Source organism: Pongo abelii, chromosome X, assembly GCF_028885655.2.
Source record: "Pongo abelii isolate AG06213 chromosome X, NHGRI_mPonAbe1-v2.0_pri, whole genome shotgun sequence".
Lineage (NCBI taxonomy): Eukaryota > Metazoa > Chordata > Mammalia > Primates > Hominidae > Pongo > Pongo abelii.
In genome coordinates this window covers 21,934,184-21,947,255 of record NC_072008.2, presented here as the reverse complement: position 1 = coordinate 21,947,255, position 13,072 = coordinate 21,934,184, and positions in this window count along the sequence as shown.

Below are 13,072 nucleotides of genomic sequence, written 5' to 3'. Positions count from 1 at the left end.
GGTTCTCTATGTCAATAGTATTAAAAATTATAATTATTGCAGCATTTTACTCTTCAGTACTGAGTATACTGAACCAATGAATAACATTTTTTAATTCAAGTGATAAATATAAACGTAGAAAGCTCATAAAGAAAAATTTCACTCCAAGTTATTCTTAGAATGTTTATGTATATTCAAAAGTAAATATTAAAGTATTTTCAATTCATCCAAGTGGCATACCTTATTCATATTACAGACATTGTTTCACTAATTAAATATGATAGTACCTACTCAATCATATGATAACTGGTTGTGCAACTTTTCAGGGATGCCAGAAATGATGTCAAAGTAGGCATCTGGCTAATTGGATTTCTAAAGGCAAGGCTGAGGGGGAAACTAAACCCCAGATCCCAAGGCCAGGTCTTTTAGACCATGCTGGGTTAAATAATACCAAAGTTTAGAGTCACCAAAGTTTAGATGCACCAACGTTTAGAGTCAAATAATAGAGATGCACTAAACTTTGGTGCATCCCTATTATTTAACTCAGCATGGTCTAAAATTGGTCAATACCCTTAGCATTCTCTTGAATAATATCAGGACCTTTGGAAGCTTTAATGATCATTACCCCACTCCCGACTTTTGTGTCATTTTTTTCTGGTATTTTGGTTCTCTGTTGATGTTATTTAAGCACATAAAAAGATATTTTTGTTGTTTATTAGAGGCAGTATTTCTTTAGATAACTGGATGCTTCTTTTTTTTTTTCTCACCATGCCTGGTAACATTTTAGGCCTTTCTTTTGGGACAATTTGTCTTTTTCCGGAAGTGTATCTTTTAGGAATTTCTTTGGAGAGTCTCAGTTTGTGGAAAACACTTGAGTTTTATCTGAAAAATATCTTGATTTCCCTCTTATTTTGAGATGATAGTTTCACAGAGTATGTACTTCTAGGCTGACAGTTGTTTTTACTCAGCACTTTGAGAATGGTACTTATTTTTTGGCTTCCGCTGTTACTGTTAAGTCCGTCATCAATCCACCAATCACTTCTTTTAGGCAATCTGTCCTCTTTCTAATGTTCTAAATTTGACTTTGATGTGTCTAGGTGTGGATTTCTTTTTATTCTTTCTGATTGGAATTGTTGGTATTTGAGTCACAGTCCAGGCAGGAAAAAGAAACCATGCTAGGTATTTTAAAACATTTTTTGTATTTTATATAAAATTTTTATATGGAGGATTTTGTAAGGGAATTAGCTACACATATGTCAAAAGGTTGAAAGAGGAACAAAGGTGAGGTAGCCCAGAGATTAGAAAATACAGAAAGTAGCTATCACATCTCTAGGGCTCAAGGAATCAAAGAGAGTAAGTTGCATTACCAGAATCTAGAAGGGAAGAGGAGGGACCACCATCTCCTCAATGGTTGGGCTACTGGGGCTGAATGGTTGGAGGAAGTGCTATTGCTGAGAGCTTAGAGCCAGAAGGAAAAGACCAAAAAAGAGACAGGAAGAACCACTGCTATTCCCCTTTCCTACCTTATGATGAGTGACCAGTGCCTATTATTGGTGAAACCTTGGGGGAAGCCAGCCACTAACAGAGCCTGGAAAAGTGCTTTGAAGACATCCCATCCTAGCATTATTTTGCAGGAAATAGAAGGATGGATGTGGAGTTGAAAGCTAGGTAAATAACCAGTACAGTTTAGCTTCTGAATTTTAGGATTTGTTGTCTGCATCATGTATGGTAAATTCTCTGCCATTTTCTTTTTCTTTCTCAGAGACAGGGTCTCACATTGTCACCCAGGCTGGAGTGGTGCAATCATAGCTCATTGTAGCCTCAAACTCCTGGGTTCAAGCAATCCTCCTGCCTTGGCTTCCTGAATAGCTAGAAGTACAGACACATGCCACCATGCCTGGCTAATTTTTAAAAAATTAATTAAATTTTTTTTTTTTAGAGACAGGGTCTTGCTATGTTGCCCAGGCTGCTCTCAAGTGATCCTCCTGCCTTGGCCTCCCAAAGTACTGGGATTACAGATGTGAGCCACCTTGCCCAGCTGTCATTCTCTTTGAATATTCTCTTGCTTGTTCTTTAATTTCATTTTGAAAGTCGAATTGTATATAATAGCTTCTCTATTTTCTGTGTCTTTTGCCCTCTCTTTGGAATTTCCACGTCTTTCCCTTGCTGCATTCTGAGTAATTTCTTGAAATCTATCTTTCAGTTTCTTAATTCTCACTTCAACTGTGTCTGATCTGCTGTTTTAACCAGGCTATTGATTTCTTTCTTTTTCTTTTTTTTTTTTTTTTTGAGACAGAGTCTCACTCTGTCACCCAGGCTGGAGTGCAGTAGCGTGATCTTGGTTCACTGCAACCTCTGCCTCCCTGGTTCAAGCAATTCTCCTGTCTCAGCCTCCCGAGTAGTTGGGACTACAGGCTTGTGCCACCACACCCGGCTAAATTTTTGTATTTTTAGTAGAGATGGCATTTCGCCATGTTGGCCAGGCTGGTCTCAAACTCCTGACCTCAAGTGATCTGCCTGCCTCGGCCTCCCAAAGTGCTGGGATTACAGGCATGAGCCACCATGCCCAGCCACCAGGCTATTGATTTCTAATTTCAACTATTTTAGTTTTCATTTCTAGAAATTATATTTGGTTTCATTTCACTTGATCTTAGCCAAAATGCTGAGAAGCAATATTGTTTTCATTTCAGAAATGATTTGCTATTTTTAAAAACCCTCTTGTTCCTCAGTCGTATTTTCGATTCTACATATTAAACATCTTATTATATATTGTGTATCTGATAATTCCAGTATCTGTAGTATCTGCAGGTATGGTCCTTTGTTTCTGCTGTCACTCATAGTGACTTATGTTTTTTTCTTTTCCATTGTGAACTTATGTTTATTGGACCTTCATGTGGTTGTGCAAGCACTTGATGCCTGGGCTTAAAGTAAGTTCCTCCAGAGATGATGATTGTTTGCTTCTGCCAAATACTTAGGGGCCTCACTAACCTGAGGTCACTTAAAGTAAATCATTCATGTGGGCTTTCTTTTTAGGTCACAGTTTTAGGTTCAGGATCAGAAGCATGGTGTCCAGTTGTGACAAGCTGCTTCTGAAATGGCTCCTCATGATCCTTGCTTCTTGTTATTCATGCCTTATGTAATCCACGCTCTGTGTGTGTGGGCTGGACCAAGTGATATGCTTCTAACAAATAGAATATGGCAAAAGTGATAGGCTATTACTTCTGTGATTCGGTTATAAAAGACTGTGAGTTCTGTCTTGCTCTCTCTCTCTCTCTCTCTGGCTTTCCTCGCTTGCTCTGATGAAGCGAGCTACTATGTCGTGAGCTGTTCTCTAGAGAGGCCCATGTGGCAAGGACCTGAAGGCAGCCTCTGGCCAACAGCCAGTGACGAACTGAGGCCCCCAGACCAATAGCCTGTGATAAACTGAATCCTGCTCACAACCACATGAATGAACTCAGAGGCAGGTCCTTCCCCAGTTGAGCCTTGAGATGACTGCCACTGCAGCCAACACCTTGACTTCCACCTTGTGAGAGGCCCTGAGCCAGAAGACCCAGCTATGCTGTGTGGATTCCTGACCCACAGAAATGGTGAGATCATAAATGTTGTTATTTCAAGCCACTAAGTTTTGGGAGTAATTTGTTATTCAACAGTGGATAATTAATACACCAATTGACAGTGGCAATAATCCCACTCTATTCTGTATAGGTTTAGCCATATCTGCATCACTGTTTCCAGTTATGGCCATTATTCCTTAAGAGGAATACTGAGACAAACCAGAAGGTACCCAAAAGAAGCCTGTTGAGGTGGGGAGGGGTGGTAAAAAATCTGGGAAATATGTCATATGAAGAACAGGTGAATGAATTGGGTTTGTTCTGGTTCACCCTCTGAGGGTCCAGTTTCTGAGTCTCTGGGCTTTATCTTCTGTCCCCAAAGATGGCCTGTTTCGCAGCAGCTCTGGAGCACCTAAGATCAGCAGATGACGTCAGGGAAGCCACCAGCTTTAGAGCTCTCTTACCTCTCTGGATTTGTGTTTTTTTCATTTTGTATTTTTTTTTTTAACCTCTGAGGATTTCCCTTACTTTCTACTATAGCAAGTATGCGTTTGTGAAATATTTTAAATATGTTATTCTATATTTTGGGTATTTTTGTACTAGGAGGGTTTTTTTCAGGGTAGCTAATAGGCTATATTGCTGGGAATGAAAGTCTCTATGAACTTGTTTTTTAAAAATTGTGGTAAAATTTACATAACATAAAAATTTGCATTTTAACCATTTTTAGGTGTACAATTCAGTGGCATGTATATGTATTTACAACATTGTATAACAGTTACCGTTATATATTTCCATAACTTTTTCATCTTCCCAAATAGAAATTTTTTACCCATTAAACAATAACTCCCCATTTTGCTTCCTCCTACCTGATAACTTCCTATGGACCTGTTTTAAATGGAAAAGTCATTGCAGATCTTTGAGAATATATTTGCAGAACCCCAGATATTCTCAGACCCTAAATTGAGAAAAAATGGTCAAAGACCGTACATTTTTATTTTTTGAGACAAGGCCTCTGGCATCTAGGTTGGAGTGCAATGGCATGGTTATAGCTCACTGCAGCCTTGACCTCCAAGGCTCAAGTGATCCTCCTGCCTCAGCCTCCCAAGTAGCTGGGACCACAGGTGCACACCATGATGCGTGGCTAATTTTTAAACTTTTCGTAGAGATGGGGTCTCACTGTGTTGCACAGGCTGGTCTAAAACTCCTAGCCTCAAGCAATCCTCCCACCCTAGCCTCCCAGAGTGCTGGGATTACAGACATGAGCCACTGTGCCTGGCCCAAAGATTATACATTTAACATTGTAGAATTATACCAGGAAAGTGCTGTTGATTACTGATGTGCTCTGGGCCCCATAACCAGTGCCTTTTAAAGTTGAAAAGTGCTGCCAATATTCATATTTAAGAAATTGCAATATGTTTCTTCTACCATTCTCCAGATGCCATGCTGCTTCCTAATTTTACCTTTACAATTTTCAGCAAAAAACAAATTCATAAAAAAACCCATCCTGCAGGAAATACCTGGTATAGGCTAGTAGATATTGCTAAGAAGGGTAAGACAAAAGCTTACTACTACATTTTAGGTGAGGGGTCTGTCAATTGTTTTTACTGGTACATAGTCACTAAAAAGAAATAACTACTCAGTGGTATCTTTTCTCTAGGAAAGTTCAATTAACTTTATAACTGAGGATATGTGAGAGAACAAGATACGTTACTGGCTGAGCATTCTTTCATTCTCTCCCCATAACTATCTAGTAAAGAGAATTTTGTCTTTGCTATTCTATTCTGTATCTTTTATGCTGCAGAATTGGGAAAATGAGATGGACTTAGAAAGAGATGGACCTGAAAGGGGGTGGCTAAGAGGAAAAGATTTAGTAAAAAGCCAAGTCAAGCCTGGGATTAAAATTAAAAGAAAGGAGAGATGAGAGAAAAAGTATTTGCTGGATGCCACAGTGAATTTTGGGGTTGGTCAGTGAGGGGTACTGTAGCAAAATTGGGGAGGAGAAAAAAGCTGGCTTTAGGATGGGTGTTGTCAGTTATGATTTGGATGGCCTTTGATGTTCTTTGTTGTTTTCACTTTTTTCTTTTCATTTGAGATGTTGCTCATGTACAGTCAGGTGCACAATCTTAAGGGCTGAGCTTAATGAATTTTTATGTGTCTACACCTGTGTCACCACCACCCAGCTCAAAATACAGAATATACCAGCACCTCACATGTCTTCTTCCTCATCCCCTTCCCAGTCAACCATCTGCCCCCCAACCAAGAAATAATCACTTTTCTGGTTTCTAGCATCATAGATTAGTTTTTGTCTGTTTTTTAACCTCATAAAAATGGAATAATATGCCAGGCACGGTGGCTCACACCTGTAATCCCAGCACTTTGGGAGGCCGAGGCAGGCAGATTACTTGAGGTCAGGAGTTCAAGACCAGCCTGGCCGACATGGTGAAACCCCATCTCTACTAAAAATACAAAAATTAGCCAGGCATGGTGGTGTGCACCTGTAGCCCCAGCTACTTGGGAGGCTGAGGCAGGAGAATCAGTTGAACCCAGGAGGCGGAGGTTGTAGTGAGCTGAGATCGCACCACTGCACTCCAGCCTGGGCAACAGAGCGAGACTCCATCTAAAAAAAAAAGAAAAAAGAAAAAAGGAATGATACAGTATGCACTCTTTTGTGTCTAATTTCTTAAGGTTTTTTTTTTTTTTTTTTTTTTTTTTTCTGAGACACGGTCTCACTCTGTTGCCCAGGCTGGAGTGCAGTGGTATGAACATGGCTCACTGCAGCCTCAACCTCCTAGGAACAAGTGATCCTCCCACCTTAGCCTCCTGAGTAGCTGGGACCACATGCATGTGCTACCACACCCAGCTAATTATTTTATTTTTTGTAGAGGTGGAGTCTCACCATGTTGCCCGGGCTCATCTTGAACTGGGCTCAAGCAATCTTCCCGCCTCAGCCTCCCAAAGTGCTGGGATTACAGGCATGAGCTGCTGCACCTGGCTTTAGTTTGATTTCTTTCACTCAACATTACATCTATAAGATTGATCGATACTGTTTTACATAGCAAAATAAGTTTTTAAAATCACATGTAGTATTTCATAAATTATTCATCTGTTCTATAGTTGATGGATATTTGTGTGTTGTAGCATTTGGTTATTATGAATACAAGTGCTATGAACATTCTTGTCTATATGTGCTGGTGGATGGATGTAAAGCACTCATTTATGTTGAGTGTCTATTCAGGTGTGGAATTACTGGGTCATAGAGTGGACATATCTGTATCTTTAGTATTTCCTGTCAGGCAATTTTCTAAAGTGGACATATCAGTGTACACTCCCACCAGCAATGTGAGAGAGTTCCAGTTGCGCTTATCCTTACCTGGACTGGACATTTTCAGTCCCTTAATTTTAGTCACTTTTAATGTTTTTGCAGGGGCACAAGCAGAGATTAGAAATCCTTTTATATTATTTTAGCTGTTAAGTCCTGCTTTAGCATAAAGGATTCTATACATAAAGTGGGTGCATGAAGCTTTGGAACTTATTTAGGAAATCCTGAGGATTTGGAAGTGTTCACATTTAGTTCAGCTGAGTTGGGACTTTTTTTGCACCCCACCTCCTTTTTTTTTTTTTTTTTGAGATGGAGTTTCACTCTTGTTGCCCAGGCTGGAGTGCAATGGTGCGATCTCAGCTCACTGCAACCTCCGCCTCCCGGGTTCAAGCGATTCTCCTGCCTCAGCCTCCCAAGTAGCTGGGATTACAGGCACGTGCCACCACGCCCAGCTAATTTGGTATTTTTTAGTAGAGACAGGGTTTCTCCATGTTGGTCAGGCTGGTCTCGAACTCCCGACCTCAGGTGATCTGCTCACCTTGGCCTCCCAAAGTGCTGGGATTATAGGTGTGGGCCACCATGCCCAGCCCCCACCTTCTTTTTTTAGAGGCAGGGCCTTGTTCTGTCACCCATCTGTCACCCAGGGTGAAGTGCAGCGGCATGATCATGGCTCACTGCAGCCTCAAACTCCTGGGCTCGAAGGATCCTCTCACCTCAGCCTCCTGAGTAGTGAAGACTACAGGCATATGCCACCATCATGCCTAATTTTCAATTTTCAATTTTTTTACAGAGATGGGGTCTCACTATGTTGCCCAGGCTGGTCTTGAACTCCTGGCCTCAAGTGATCCTCCTGCTTCAGCCTGCTGAATAGCTGGGATTACAAGTGTGTGACACAATGCCTGGCTCTCTCTGTGTTTTTGAAGGTGAAACTTTATTCTGTAAAGATAGAAGCATGGCTCCTAAAAGAAAGATGATTCTGCAGAGACTGTCTAAAGTTGGAAAAGCTACCAGAAGACTAAGTGAATGCCTCTTATTGTTGGCTAGTTGTTAAATAACTGTGCATCAAAATCACCTGGAAGGTTTGTTAAGCCATGGCTTGCCAGCCCCACTCTCAGAATTTCTGATTCAGTAGGTCTGGAGTTGAGCTAAAGAATCTGCGTTTCTAAAAACTTCCTAGGTAATGCCACTCCTGCTGGTCCCAGGACAGCACTGTGAAAGCCACTGAACTCACCTATTGCAATAGTCTCAGTTAGAGGCAATATTGAAGGAGGTGAGAAGTAGTTGGATTTGGGAGCTCTTTGGAGGGGTAGAGCCAATAAAACTTGTTTTTAAACATTGTGATCCTAGAGTGTTCCTTAGGTAGATTTATTTATTTCCTTCTTTCCTTCCTTCCTTCCTTCTTTCTTTCTTTTTTTCTTTTCTTTCTTTTTTTTTTTTTTTCTTCTGAGACAGGGTCTTGCTCTGTCATCCAGGCTGGAGTGCAGTGGTGTGATTTCAGCTCACTGCAGCCTCTGCCTCCTGGGCTCAAGTGATCCTCCCACCTCAGCCTTCCAAGTAGTTGAAACTACAGAAGTGAGCCACCACGCCTGCCTAGTTTTAAAAATTTTTTGTAGAGACAGAGTTTCGCCATGTTGCCCAGGCTGGACTCGAATTCTTGGGCTCAAGCAATTCACCAGCCTCAGCCTCTCAAAGTGCTGGGATTCCAAGCATGAGCTACTGCACCTGGCCTCTGAGGTAGATTTCTTATTTGTGTGTGTGTGTGTGTGTGTGTGTTTAATTTTTAAAATGTAACTGGCAGTATAGTTTTGTTGTTCGACATAAAGGCTCTAGAGTTGGATGGCCTGGGTTCAAATTGCAACTCTACTACATATTGGTTGTATAATCTTGCAAGTTACTTCATTTCTCATTTGTAAAATGTGGATAATGTTAGCAAGTGATTCTTGTAAGGAATAAATGAGATACCTCCTGTAAAACACTTCTCATGGTGCATGGAATATGGATTTTTAATTGGTTCAATTTGGAGCAAGAACATACCCCCTTGATATGATAATGAGGATTGTCAAAACAAAATAACAGAAAAGAAAATTTTACATTTATTTTCTAATATTATCTGATAAGTAAAAGAATTTGCAGAAAGCTAATTTTATTTTATTTTTTATTTTTGAGGCAGAGTCTCACTCTGTTGCCCAGGCTGGAGTGCAGTGGCATGATCTTGGCTCACTGCAGCATCCACCTCCCAGGTTCAAGTGATTCTCCTGCCTCAGCCTCCCAAGTAGCTGGGATTACAGGCACGTGCCAGCATGCCTGTCTAATTTTTGTATTTTTTTTTTTTTTAGTAGAGACGGGGTTTCGCCATGTTTGCCAGGCTGGTCTTGAACTCCTGACCTCAGCTGATCCACCTGCCTTGGCCTCCCAAAGTGCTGGGATTATAGGCACTAGCCACTGTGTCCGGCTGAAGCTAATTTTAAAAATTTAATTTTTATTACTTTTATATAAAGCATAAATTGTGTCAACAGTTATTCTGATAGATCACTTGAAAAATGTAGCTTGCACCTTGTCTTAGTCTTTTTGTGTTGCTATAACAGAATATCACAGAGTGGGTAATTTACAAAGAACAGAAATTTACTTTCTTACAGTTCTAGAAGCTGGAAATCAAGATCAAGATGCCAGCATCTGGTGAAGACCTTCTTGTTATGTCCTCACATGATGGAAGATGGAAGGGCAAGAGAACAAGAGGGGACCAAATTCACCCTTTTAAAATGGCATTAATCCCACCCATGAGGGTGGAGCCCTTATGGCCTAATCACCTCCCCAAATTCCCACCTCCCAACACCGCCACAATGGCAACCAAATTTCAACATGAGTTTTGGAGGGGAAAAAACATTCAAACCATAGCATACCTTCTGTGTAAATTCTGTACAATATTTACAATGGGCATTTTATTCATTTGGATTTAATGGGTGATATATCTGGCTATTTTTCCTCTCCAAATCTGATGTTGAAATTTGATTTTCAATGTTGGAAATGGGGCCTGGTGGGAGGCGTTTGGATCATAGAGGTGGATCCTTCATGAATGGCTTGGTGTTGTCTTATCAATAATGAGTAAGTTCTCACTTTATTAGTTCATGCAAGAGCTGATTGTTTAAAAGAGTGTGGGTACCCCTCCTGTCTCTCTGTTGCTTTCTCTCTTGCCATGTGACACATCTGCTTCCCCTTCACCTTCCACCGTGAGTGGAAGCTTCCTGAAGTTTTTACTAGAAGCAGATGTCAATGCCATGCTTCTTGTACACCGTGCAGCATTTTGAGCCCAATAACTCTCTTTTCCTTATAAATTACTCAGCCTCAGGCATTCCTTTAGAGCAACACAAAATGGATAAGACAATGGGTTTTAGTAAGAATTGCAAACGAGATAGCAGCTGTACTTGGTACTTAAAATTTTTCATCTACTTGTTTAGTTATCAGTGACAAAATTAAAAATTGCTGAATTATTATTGATTCAGCTAAAAAACTGCCAAAGTTCAAATGCTGTGATACTGGCTTACAGCATATTGACAGGCCAAAGCAAATGATAATAAAAGTTTTAAAATGTTTTCAGAGCTCAGCAAAATTTTGGCCAAAGAAATTTTCCATGCAGGAAACATGATGTAAACATCTATTTTTTTCTTACCCTTTCAGAAAATGAAATTGTCCACTATATAATAATACATAATTTCAACAAAATCTTCTGCATACAATTAGCTATAAAAGGAACTAACTACCAAAAGGCAATCACTTGTAGCAAAAGCATTTTATCTTTGTAGATGCCAAGAAAGGTTTCATTCTTTTGAAAAATAGTCTAAGATTATTTTCCAGCAAAATATAAACAGTCTCCTCAATGATATAATGATCTCAGCTTATTATTTTCTCTTGCATTGAGTCTTAAGCACAGATGCACATTAGTAGATGCAAACCTGGAATTCTAAGGCTGGAGCGTGGTCATATTTATGTTTACATACTTCCTAGACTTCAATAGCGCTTCTACTTTGGGCCACATGGAAGACTGAATAATCTGAAAACCCTTCTGCTACAGAACACCTAGAAGTACTGGATAAAATAAGGGAAATATCCTTTTAAATGCATAGTTCAAATTGTAAGGGAAATTGTTTAGGGACAAAATGAGAGCTGGAGTTACAATTCCACATGAATAAGCAGGTGCTGATACCTTGTTTCCCTTGGCAGTGGAAGAGAGTGCAGCAGGTCTTTGAATATCATTGTTTCATCCTTTTACTATAATAACATTGATGAGAGAAAAAAATGGATTCTGGGCTGGGTCACCATCTATGTGGAATCTGCGTGTCCTCTCTATGTCTGTATGGGGTTTCTCTGGGTGCTTCCCACATCCCAAAGCTGTGCACGTCAAGTTTATTGGTGTGTCTAAATGGTACCAGTCTGAGTGAGTGTGATGTGTGTGAGTGGCCCTGTGATGGAATGGCGTCCTGGCCAGGACTGGCTCCCACCTGGTGCACTAAGCTGCTGGGACACGCTCCAGCCACCTATGACCCTGAACTGGAATCACTGGGTAAATGATTGTCTTATTTATTTTTATTAATCTTTCTTAAATGTATGTATAGCTCACACATATTCCAGTGTTTCATATTAGAAGTGCTTTGGTCTTTATTTAGAAGTTTGATGATGTTTTTGTGACCAGAAATATGCTGTAGGAACTTAACTGTATATCAATTAGCTTATGGTAAAATTGATTTCATTATACTACATTTTTTTTGCTTAGAGACATGGTTTTCAAGAACCTAAGGATGATGTTAAGTGAGGACTTACTGTACCCTGATTTTCGTAAACAAGGAGCTTGGGTTTTAATAGCTTTGAGGGTCGGGAGACAAGGTTGTAGAAAGACAAGATGGGGAATTGGAACTAAGAATCTGGTTTAGAGTTGGGAGTCTGGAAGGGCTACAGCTGAGTAGAAAGAAAAGTCATCGATCAGCTGAGGTAGAAAATGAAGAAATTTGTCTGCCTTTGCCTGAGCTTTGAATGAAAAAACATATCCCTATGAGAATTCATAATAACTGCCTTTTCTCAGGTGGGTCATAATCTGAATTTATATTACCTGTGTGGTCTGGCAGTCCTGAGATATTAGTATAAAAAATGGTTGAGATACTCCTGGTTGAGATATTAGTATAAAAAATGGTCCGAGGCTGGGACATTTTTAGGGCTCCTGGCAAAAGCAAATGCATGACTTCTCTTGAGGGATACACTCAAGCCAGATGAAACTAAGATTGCATGGGGACATGCGGGTGATGTTAAGCAGAGCCCAGAGGCTCTTGGGTGAGAGGTGAATGAAAACAGGTTAGACTGCCTGGCCTCAGGCAATCACTCCTGCCCATACAAACCCACCAAGCTGATGGAATGCCACCTATGAGGACCTCCTTCTCCAAGTGCTACTCGCTTGCAGGGTTCAAAGGTATGTTCCTGATTTGGGAATTTGTTTGATGGGATGAGAACAAACAGGACTGATTAACCCTGGTTTCTGTGGTGCTCAGACCTAGGACTCCTCTTTACTCTCCTCGAAATTTGGAGTTGACCCAGATTCAGGGGCTGGCCCGGCCTTCAGCCATTACCTGTAGATATTATGAGGCAAAGAAGCCAGTACCTCCATGGGAATGTGAGTTCATAGGCCCAAATAACAGAAAACCAAACACTGCATGTTCTCACTCATAAGTGGGAGCTGAACAATCAGAACACATGGACACAAGGAGGGGAACATCACACACCAGGGCCTGTTGCGGGGTTGGGGGCAAGGGGAGGGAGAGCATTAGGACAAATACCTAATGTATGCAGGGCTTAAAACCTAGATGATGGGTTAGTAGCTGCAGCAAACCACCATGGCACATGTATACCTCTGTAATAAACCTGCAGATTCTGCACATGTATCACAGAACTTAAAGTAAAATAAATAAATAAAATAATAAAAATAAATAAAATATTTAATTATATAAAATCTTTATATAATTAAAGATTATTCTCATGGCTCTGCAGCCTATACAGGAAGCATAATGGCTTCTGCTTCTGGGAAGGCCTCAGGAAGCTTCCAATCACGGTGGAAGGCAAAGTGGGAGCCAGTTCCTTACATGGCAGGAGCAGGAACAAGAAAGAGTGAGGGGGGAGGTTTCACTGGTCGTTTAACGACCAGATCTCATGAGAAGTCACTATTGTGAGGACAGTACCAAGG